General features: G+C 37.4%; 1 protein-coding gene across 1 annotated transcript in view; it reads left to right on the top strand.

The window, feature by feature from the left end:
• Positions 1-458: 458 nt before the first annotated feature.
• LOC123529898 (uncharacterized) overlaps positions 459-11,502 on the top strand; it is a 34,907-nt gene continuing 23,863 nt past the window's right edge. Inside the window, exon 1 of the mRNA XM_053521151.1 lies at positions 459-523. The gene's annotated coding sequence lies outside the window, so the exon portion shown is untranslated. The remainder of the gene's footprint in view (positions 524-11,502) is intronic.

Raw genomic sequence — 11,502 nt, 5'->3', positions numbered from 1 at the left:
GCAGCAGAGTGGTTATTGCCTTAACGAATACCAAAATAAAATAGGAAATGAAGACACGCCATTCAGCAGATGTGGAGAACCAGAGACTGTGATACACTTTATAGACGAGTGTCCCATATATCGAGGGCTTAGAGCGAAACTGGTCTATCTGCTTCTATTTCTATATACAGATAGACCAGTTTCGCTCTAGGCCCTCGATATGAAGTTCATAGAGAAAGGTTAAAGCAGGAGTTATTCTTAACATGGGTTTTAGAGACTTCAGCGCTGAACTTTTTTTTGTAAATGCAGCAGAGGATCTCTACAAAGAACACCGGGAAAACTTGTCAGCTATAATTGATGACTTCATTTAAGCATCCAAAAGATTTGTTTAAGCCTTTTTATAAAATGCAAACAACCGAAATACTATGAGTCTATAAGAGTAAATACTAGAGAAGATAAACGTATAACGTGTACGGTATATACCGGAGAGACAACACGGCCATTAGAAGGCTTTGACGGAACGAAGAAACAAGAAGAATCGGAGGTTTATTTTCTCCATTGATATTATTTTTTTCTAACACAAGAATATTATTTGTTTCTTAGTGTTTTAGATTAAGAGAGAGAGTTCTGAAATGTTAGTTTCATACACATAAATTGATCTTTAGCAAAGGAATAGTTTTCGGATATTTGTTTTCCGGATATATCTCAGAGTCGATTTCTCTGTATACTGCCAACAACTCTCTCTTATATTTATACTTTACGTATCCCCTGATTTGAGAGTGAAGTTGAGGTGTTTGTCTGTGCTATAAAGTTTAAAGGAAGTGTCTAGCCATCCGGTAACTGGAATCCTACCAACGGCTAGCAGATCCTCGGGATTTTCTAGTCGTCCAGTAATTAATCTCTGAATGAGTAAGTATTGATTTAAGATAATTTTACCTGCTATTTACTTGATACAGCAATACATCTAATTCTATGCAAACAAAATCTTGCAGTGTTTCAGATTAGCGTGATCAAATTATGTTTATCAACAAACGCTTTTTAAAGTATTACACTGGCGATAAGGCCGGCACATAATGAACCGAATCAGGTCCAGTTTTCAAACGACTACTGTTGATTTCTCAGACTTCCAATCACAAGGTTCTGCCGAGGAAGCGATATCACAAAATCTCAAAAATAATGAATGTCGCACAAAAATTGGTCTAGAAGCGTCAGTTGTCGTGTTAAGAAAATTTTGGGGACGAATGTGCGTACGGGACGATCGGAACTGAGTACGAATTGTTCATTTTTTCTTCCGTATCCAAATAGAAGAATTTCCCGCAAAAACGTCTTTTTGACCAACAATGAACAATTTTAAGCTACGTTTCTGTATCTGTAAACAAGAAAAACATTCAGTCTAATTATTAATGGCCTGGTACTGCATGTCGCTTCATAAAAAGCCTGATAGACCACACAAACCTGATGTTGTTTACCATTCTCCAGCCACTATCTTGGCAGGTGAAATTGAAATTGTGTCTGTTTATTAACTGCACTATTTGACACTAATTGTCTCCAAAACTGAAAATGCGTCTCAGAATTAAACCACAAAGGGTGCAGAAAATTCGGATGACGCCAGGGAGGAAAGTGACACCAAATTTCAGGAAAGTTGATTAAAAATGTATCAATGGTTGGACTACAATAAAGACTGAACAATTTCAGTAATGTTACTGTCTAATTTCAATGATATTTCAATGTCAAAAGTTGTTGTCCCAAAGATTTTGAAAATATCCCCACATTTTTAGCTCACCTGTCACAAAGTGACAAGGTGAGCTTTTGTGATCGTGCGGTGTCCGTCGTCCGTCCGTGCGTACTATGTGCGTCCATGCGTCCGTAAACATTTGCTTGTGGCCACTCTAGAGGTCACATTTTTTGTGGGATCTTTATGAAAGTTGGTCAGAATGTTCATCCTGATGATATCTAGGTCAAGCTCGAAACTGGGTCACGTCCCTTCAAAAACTAGGTCAGTAGGTCTAAAAATAGAAAAACCTTGTGACCTCTCTAGAGGCCATATATTTCACAAGATCTTCATGAAAATTGGTCAGAATGTTCACCTTGATGATATCTAGGTCAAGTTCGAAACTGGGTCACGTGCCATCAAAAACTAGGTCAGTAGGTCTAAAAATAGAAAAACCTTGTGACCTCTCTAGAGGCCATATATTTCACAAGATCTTCATGAAAATTGGTCAGAATGTTCACCTTGATGATATCTAGGTCAAGTTTGAAACTGGGTCACGTGCCTTCAAAAACTAGGTCAGTAGGTCAAATAATAGAAAAACCTTGTGACCTCTCTAAAGGCCATATTTTTTATGGGATCTGTATGAAAGTTGGTCTGAATGTTCATCTTGATGATATCTAGGTCAGTATCGAAACTGGGTCATGTGCGTTCAAAAACTAGGTCAGTAGGTCTAAAAATAGAAAAACCTTGTGACCACTCTAGAGGCCATATATTTCATGAGATCTTCATGAAAATTGGTCAGAGTGTTCACCTTGATGATATCTAGTTCAAGTTCAAAAGTGGGTCACGTGCCTTCAAAAACTAGGTCAGTAGGTCAAATAATAGAAAAACCTTGTGACCTCTTTCATTTTTCATGGGATCTATATGAAAGTTGGTCTGAATTTTCATCTTGATGATATATAGGTCAGGTTCGAAAGTGGTTTACGTGCCTTCTAAAACTAGGTCAGTAGGTCAAATAATAGAAAAACCTTATGACCTCTCTAAAGGCCATATTTTTCATGGGATCTGTATGAAAGTTGGTCTGAATGTTCATCTTGATGATATCTAGGTCAAGTTCGAAACAGGGTCATGTGCGGTCAAAAACTAGGTCAGTAGGTCTAAAAATAGAAAAACCTTGTGACCTCTCTAGAGGCCATACTTGTGAATGGATCTCCATAAAAATTGGTCAGAATGTTCATCTTGATGATATGTAGGTCAAGTTTGAAAGTGGGTTACGTGCCCACAAAAAGTAGGTCAGTAGGTCAAATAATGAAAAAACCTTGTAACCTCTCTAGAGGCCATATTTTTCATGGGATCTGTATGAAAGTCGGTCTGAATGTTGATCTTGATGATATATAGGTCAGGTTTGAACCTGGGTCAACTGCGATCAAAAACTAGGTCAGTAGGTCTTGAAATAGAAAAACCTTGTGACCTCTCTAGAGGCCATACCCTTGAATGGATCTTCATGAAAATTGGTCAGAATGTTCACCTTGATGATATCTAGGTCAAGTTTGAAATGGGTCACGTGCCTTAAAAAACTAGGTCAGTAGGTCAGATAATAAAAAAACCTTGTGACCTCTCTAGAGGCCATACTTTTCATGGGATCTGTATGAAAGTTGGTCTGAATGTTCATCTTGATGATATCTAGGTCAAGTTTGAAATTGGGTCAACTGCGGTCAAAAACTAGGTCAGTAGGTCTAAAATTATAAAATCTTTTGACCTCTCTAGAGGCCATATCTGAATGTTCACCTTGATGATATCTAGGTCAATTTAGAAACTGGGTCACGTGCAGTCAAAAACTAGGCCGGTAGGTATAAAAATAGAAAAACCTTGTGACCTCTCTAGAGGCCATATATTTCACAAGATCTTCATGAAAATTGGTCAGAATGTTCACCTTGATGATATCCAGGTCAAGTTCGAAACTGGGTCACGTGCCATCAAAAACTAGGTCAGTAGGTCTAAAAATAGAAAAACCTTGTGACCTCTCTAGAGGCCATATTTTTCATGAGATCTTCATGAAAATTAGTGAGAATGTTCACCTTGATGATATCTAGATAAAGTTCAAAACAGGGTCATGTACCTTCGAAAACTAGGTCAATAGGTCAAATAATAGAAAAACCTGGTGACCTCTCTAGAGACCATATTTTTCAATGGATCTTCATGAAAATTGGTCAGCATTTTTATCTTGATAATATCTAGGTCAAGTTCAAAACTGGGTCACATGAGCTCCAAAACTAGGTCACTATGTCAAATAATAGAAAAAACGACGTCATACTCAAAACTGGGTCATGTGGGAAGAGGTGAGCGATTCAGGACCATCATGGTCCTCTTGTTTATACCAAGGGGATATGTGTCCCCACCATTTTTGATCCTCGGCAGAACCCTGCAATCATAAATTCATTTCTTCACCATGTAGAAGATATTATTAAAAAAATTACCATTAATCATTATTAGGGTTGGACACCGGTTCCCGGTATTGGTACAATACCGAATAACCACTTCGAAAAGTACCGGTATATACCATTCCGTAAAAGAACCCGTTCTGATTTCGATATATCCATAAAAGTAAAAACACTTACCAAATCTGCGACAAAATAAAGCAGAAATTTAAGCAAATATCATAATAACGCGATCGACATTGTTTACTGTGACACCACTTCCAGTAACCTCCCTTGAATTAGCATGGAGAGCTAACCTTGCGAATAGTTTTGTATGCTCAGGGATCATCCTAGGTCAAAATTTTAGGGAGAAGTGACTTCTTCTTCACAGAATTTAGGGAGAAATCGAGAAATTAAAGAGAAGAATCAGTATAGTATTCAGTTTCCCGCCTATATATCCACTTTCTATGGGTCTTGCTATAACTTATGAACAGTAATTATTTAAGGAAATATCATTATTGAATATTGCATTATTATTTTCATGAATTATTTCTAAATAAAGTACAAACTAAGCTATGAAAAAATCGCCTTTAAATTTTATCCGAAATTTACACATCCGAAACTCATATATTTATCAGGTGCACGCCGTGAAAATTTTCATTCATGTTTCTATTCTCGTGCTTTAATAATGCCCATTTCTTGCATCAACTTGTTCAGATTTATACATTTAATTGATTTATTTAATAATGTTTTCGAAAATAGTACCAAACTTACATGTAGAAATTGGCGATCTTTTTACAATATTTTGTATGTCAGTTCAGACGTCCGCGGAATCGTTTTTTATCCAGTGCCTGGGCAATTCATTTACAGAAATTGGCCATATTTGAAATAGTTTTCGAAGTAATTTTTAATAAAAGCAAGAAATAATATACAATTGATGCATAAGATCATGCGCTCTATGTTTATCGGCATTTTACCGCCAATTGAAAATTTTCAAAATGGCGGCGTCTTACAATATTATTGATTAACTACAGTGGGATACTAACGCTACAATTGGCTGAAGTTTGACATGTGAGTAGGCGAGGTTGACCATGGATTTATCGGTAATTTAATCTAGAATATGCATCAAGTTTTACAACTTCAAGTTAACAGATTACAACACTCTGAAAAACTCGGCGATACGGATTTTGCTCGGAGGCGATAAATAATAGTTATAGTATGTGTGAGAGTGTGTTACCAGGATATATCAGAGCTAGGGGTACATCGAGGGTATTTTTCTCTGCACATATCGTCGAGGCCGGTAGGCCGAGACAGATATGTGAAGAGAGAAATAACGAGATGTACCCCTAGCTCTGATATATCCTGGTAACACACGAGCACTACATATTATAACTGTTTTATCGCATAGTTTATCATTAAAATTTATATATCATTTTCATTTAAATTTGTTTATTATTATTTTTACTATTGTGATTCCCTTTCTGCGCCTCGCTGACTGAAACACTAAAACTTCTGTTTTAGAAAATGTGTTCCCCAGATAAAAGTACCCAACAAATTTCTGCATTGGTTTTAAATCTTTGCATTTCATTGGCCAGACATATTGTAAAACTTGTTGTTTTGTTTGTTAAAAAAATCAAAGAAAAAGAAACATTTGAGAAATCTCAGAATTTCATATATTTCATGTATTTCTGAATTTGGCAATAACTATCAAGTTTTTGAAATATTCTAGTTTATTTATTCTTTTACTTTATAAATGTAGGTGTTTGTGACAATTCTTTCTCTGTGAACTGTAAATTGGAGCTAAAATCATCTTTTCTTTGAAAGGAAAAAATTATACTCCCTTGATAGGGCCTCAATAGAGAAAAAGTGTTCCGATATATATCGGAACAGTTTTACTGTGCTGATATATATCGGAACACTTTTTATGCCCCCGAAGGGAGGCATATAGTTTTTGAACCGTCTGTCTGTCTGTCGGTCTGTCAGTCTGTCGGTCTGTCCGCAATTTTCGTGTCCGGTCCATATCTTTGTCATCGATGGATGGATTTTCAAATAACTTGGCATGAATGTGTACCACAGTAAGACGACGTGCAGTGCACAAGACCCAGGTCCGTAGCTCAAAGGTCAAGGTCACACTTAGACGTTAAAGGATAGTGCATTGATGGGCGTGTCCGGTCCATATCTTTGTCATCGATGGATGGATTTTCAAATAACTTGGCATGAATGTGTACCACAGTAAGACGACGTGCAGAACGCAAGACCCAGGTCCGTAGCTCAAAGGTCAAGGTCACACTTAGACGTTAAAGGATAGTGCATTGATGGGCGTGTCTGGTCCATATCTTTGTCATCGATGGATGGATTTTCAAATAACTTGGCATGAATGTGTACCACAGTAAGACGACGTGCAGTGCGCAAGACCCAGGTCCGTAGCTCAAAGGTCAAGGTCACACTTAGACGTTAAAGGATAGTGCATTGATGGGCGTGTCTGGTCTATATCTTTGTCATCGATGGATGGATTTTCAAATAACTTGGCATGAATGTGTACCACAGTAAGACGACGTGCAGTGCGCAAGACCCATGTCCGTAGCTCAAAGGTCAAGGTCACACTTAGACGTTAAAGATCATTTTTCATGATAGTGCATTGATGGGCATGTCCGGTCCTTATCTTTGTCATTCATGCATGGATTTTAAAATAACTATGCATGAATGTGTGACACAGTAAGACGATGTGTAGCGCGCAAGACCCAGCTCCGTAGGTCAAAGGTCCTAAACTCTAACATTGGCCATAACTATTCATTCAAAGTGCCATCGGGGGCATGTGTCATCCTACGGAGACAGCTCTTGTTTTCTTATGAAACTCCATAGAGATTTCCGTGTTGATATATATCGCAACAGTGTTGTAAGATATCAGCACAGTTTTGTAGTAATAATGTGTGTTACTATGTATAACATGCTGCAAAGATCAAAGGAAAATTGCTGCACTATGCGATAATTAGGCGAAGTGACCGACTTTACAGTGACGATATCGCTCAAATCGCCTTGTAGGATGATCCCTGATGCTAAATATTACTTGAAAAACTTCTTTTCCCGTTGTTTTAAAGTACGTAAACCAATACTTAATTCCAAAATATATGACACTATTTTTCTTTGTCATATTCTATTAACTCAAATGAAAAAAATGTTTTAAATAAAAAGTTACGAGACTAAGCTGTAACCTATGTAAACAAGTAATTGGTTTTTGTGAACCATTAGAAATATGTTATTGTTGGAATGTTGGTTGCTTCAAGTGTTTTGAAGGTTATTGTTCAATTAAAAATGTGTAGCAAAAGTGTTGCACTTTAATAGATATTACTAGTCAACCTGGTCAAAGATTATCATGTCAGAGTGACAATGAGTCTGACTTGTTAGAGGGGTAATTTGAAAGCTAATAAGTGTTCAGTTTAACAATTCTAGTCAGTGCTGAGCTTTAAAAGCATTACTACAATGAGTGTATTCATAGATTTAAATTGCATAGTGAGCGAGGTATCTACTCTAGTTTTTATACGCCCGTTTGAAAAATGGGACTTATTATGGGAATGCCTCTGGCGGGCAGGCGGCGTCCACAGACTTTGTCCGGAGCATGCATGGAGGGATTTTGATGAAATTTGCACAATTGTTCACCATCATGAGACGGAGTGTCATGCCCAAGAACCAGATTCCTAGGTCTAAGGTCAAAGTCACACTTAGAGGTCAAAGATCAAATTCAAGAATGATTTTGTCCGGAGCATATCTTCTTCATGCATGGAGGGGTTTTGATGAAACTTGGCACAATTGTTCACCATCATGAGACGTAGTGTCCTGCGCAAGAACCAGGTCCGTAGGTCTAAGGTCAAGGTCACACTTAGAGGTCAAAGGATACAAGATGAAAACTTTGTCCGGAGCATTTCTTCTTCATGCATGGAGGAATTTTGATATAACTTGGCACAAATGTTCACCACCACGAGATGGAGTGTCATGCGCAAGAACCAGGTCCCTAGGTCTAAGGTCAAGGTCACACTTAGAGGCCAAAGGTCAGATACAAGAATGACTTTGTCCGGAGCATTTCTTCTTCATGCATGGAGGGATTTTGATGTAACTTGGCACAATCGTACACCATCATGAAACGGAGTGTCATGCGCAGGTCTATTAGAATTACTTCCCTTTGTTGTTACTATGAATAGCTTATAGTGTAACTTTTTCAGTACTAGTCATAGAGAAAAATTGAGACCACTTTTCTGTAGTACAACATGCATGTTACATCCAATTTTGAGGTGTATTTTGACCTATCTCTACCTGGTAAGGATTTTTGTGTGGACTTGAATTTTTTTTTTTTTTTTTAAGATTAACTTCCCTAATTTGTTACTATAAATAACTTACATTGTAACTTTTTAGCTCACCTGTCACAAAGTGACAAGGTGAGCTTTTGTGATCGCGCGGTGTCCGTCGTCCGTGCGTCCGTCCGTCCGTAAACTTTTGCTTGTGACCACTCTAGAGGCCATATATTTCACAAGATCTTCATGAAAATTGGTCAGAATGTTCACCTTGATGATATCTAGATCAAGTTCGAAACTGGGTCACGTGCCATCAAAAACTAGGTCAGTAGGTCTAAAAATAGAAAAACCTTGTGACCTCTCTAGAGGCCATATATTTCACAAGATCTTCATGAAAATTAATCAGAACGTTCACCTTGATGATATCTAGGTCAAGTTCGAAACTGGGTCACATGCCATCAAAAACTAGGTCAGTAGGTCAAAAAATAGAAAAACCTTGTGACCTCTCTAAAGGCCATATTTTTCAAGGGATCTGTATGAAAGTTGGTCTGAATGTTCATCTTGATGATATCTAGGTCAACTTCGAACCTGGGTCACGTGCCATCAAAAACTAGGTCAGTAGGTCTAAAAATAGAAAAACCTTGTGACCTCTCTAGAGGCCATATATTTCACAAGATCTTCATGAAAATTGGTCAGAATGTTCACCTTGATGATATCTAGGTCAAGTTCGAAACTGGGTCACGTGCCGTCAAAAACTGGGTCAGTAGGTCAAATAATAGAAAAACCTTCTGACCTCTCTATAGGCCATATTTTTCATGGGATCTGTATGAAAGTTGGTCTGAATGTTCATCTTGATGATATCTAGGTCAAGTTTGAAACTGGGTCACGTGCGGTCAAAAACTAGGTCAGTAGGTCTAAAAATAGAAAAACCTTGTGACCTCTCTAGAGACCATATATTTCATGAGATCTTCATGAAAATTGGTCAGAATGTTCACCTTGATGATATCTAGGTCAAGTTCGAAAGTGGGTCACGTGTCTTCAAAAACTAGGTCAGTAGGTCAAGTAATAGAATAACCTTGTGACCTCTCTAGAGGCCATATTTTTCATGGGATCTGTATGAAAGTTGGTCTGAATGTTCATCTTGATGATATCTAGGTCAAGTTCGAAAGTGGATCACGTGCCATCAAACACTAGGTCAGTAGGTCAAATAATAGAAAAACCTTGTGACCTCTCTAAAGACCATATTTTTCATGGGATCTGTATGAAAATTGGTCTGAATGTTCGTCTTGATGATATCTAGGTCAAGTTCGAAACAGGGTCATGTGCAGACAAAAACTAGGTCAGCAGGTCTAAAAATAGAAAAACCTTGTGACCTCTCTAGAGGCCATACTTGTGAATGGATTTCCATTAAAATTGGTCAGAATGTTCACCTTGATGATATCTAGGTCAAGTTTGAAACTGGGTCATGTGCCTTAAAAAACTAGGTCAGTAGGTCAAATAATAAAAAAAACCTTGTGACCTCTCTAGAGGCCATACTTTTCATGGGATCTGTATGAAAGTTGGTCTGAATGTTCATCTTGATGATATCTAGGTCAAGTTTGAAACTGGGTCAACTGCGGTCAAAAACTAGGTCAGTAGGTCTAAAATTATTAAAATCTTTTGACCTCTCTAGAGGCCATATTTTTCAATGGATCTTCATGAAAATTGATCTGAATGTTCACCTTGATGATATCTAGGTCAGTTTTGAAACTGGGTCACATGCGGTCAAAAACTAGGCCAGTAGGTTTAAAAATAGAAAAACCTTGTGACCTCTCTAGAGGCCATATTTTTCATGAGATCTTCATGAAAATTAGTGAGAATGTTCACCTTGATGATATCTAGGTAAAGTTCAAAACAGGGTCACGTACCTTCGAAAACTAGGTCAATAGGTCAAATAATAGGAAAACCTTGTGACCTCTGTAGAGACCATATTTTTCAATGGATCTTTATGAAAATTGGTCAGAATTTTTATCGTGATAATATCTAGGTCAAGTTCAAAACTGGGTCACATGAGCTCAAAAACTAGGTCACTATGTCAAATAATGACGTCATACTCAAAACCGGGTCATGTGGGAAAGGTGAGCGATTCAGGACCATCATGGTCCTCTTGTTTATAATTGACTGTAGGGAAAAACCAAGACCACTTTTCTGTGGTACAACATAGATGTTACTTTCAAATTTTAGATGTATTTTAAGGTATCTCTACCTGGTAAGGAGTTTTTTGTGGACATAGAAAACAAAAGAATTACAATAATTACTAAAAAATCATTGTAAACAACCACAAAATTAAAATTCCATCTGCAAATACAGGTGCTAGTGTAAAGAAATTTGCTGTGATGGGCGTATATTGTGACATTCTGGCACACTAGTTTGTAAGATATGTTTATTTTTTACTCTTTGATAATCTAATACAACATTCCATTAACAGACTTAAAATGTTTATTCATCACAGCAAATTTTCCTGCATACATGTAACTACTTACATAGGTGTATTTAATACTAACCAAATCATTGCGTATGTGATGTACTACAAAGCATGGTATTGGTATCAGTATCATTAAAAATACCGTATCGTTTCGTTGGTATCGCTAGTATCGGTATCGGATCGCTTCATCCTTAACAATATCCAACCCTAATTCATTATAAACAATTTTACAAATGATCTGATAGAAAGTTTGTCACGACACAAAACTTTATCCTTCTGCTGTCTGTTTCATACACCTGTAAAACGAGATCTCATTCATTTTAAGTAAATAGCTGGTAAAAAGGAATAAAATCATTACTCATTCATTAAGAAATTGATTACCAGACAACTAGAAAATCCCCAGGAGATATGCTAGCCGTCCAGTTACCCGTCCAATAACCAGATGGCTAGAACGCAGGCTAGGCGTCCGGATAGCGGATGGCTAGACACTCAAAGTTTAAAAAGAGGGTTAAAGCTAGACTAATTTATTTTCTTGTCAAACTGACTGAGTTGGTTAACATAACAAGCAACAGATATGGACATGTATACATTGGCCTAATTAACCGTAAGGCAATAGAAAATTGTTACATTCTCGTCCTTGCCTTC

Source organism: Mercenaria mercenaria, chromosome 13 (assembly GCF_021730395.1).
Source record: "Mercenaria mercenaria strain notata chromosome 13, MADL_Memer_1, whole genome shotgun sequence".
Classification (NCBI taxonomy): Eukaryota; Metazoa; Mollusca; class Bivalvia; order Venerida; family Veneridae; genus Mercenaria; species Mercenaria mercenaria.
Note: the sequence above shows the minus strand (reverse complement) of the source record. Positions and strands in the feature narration are given on the sequence as shown.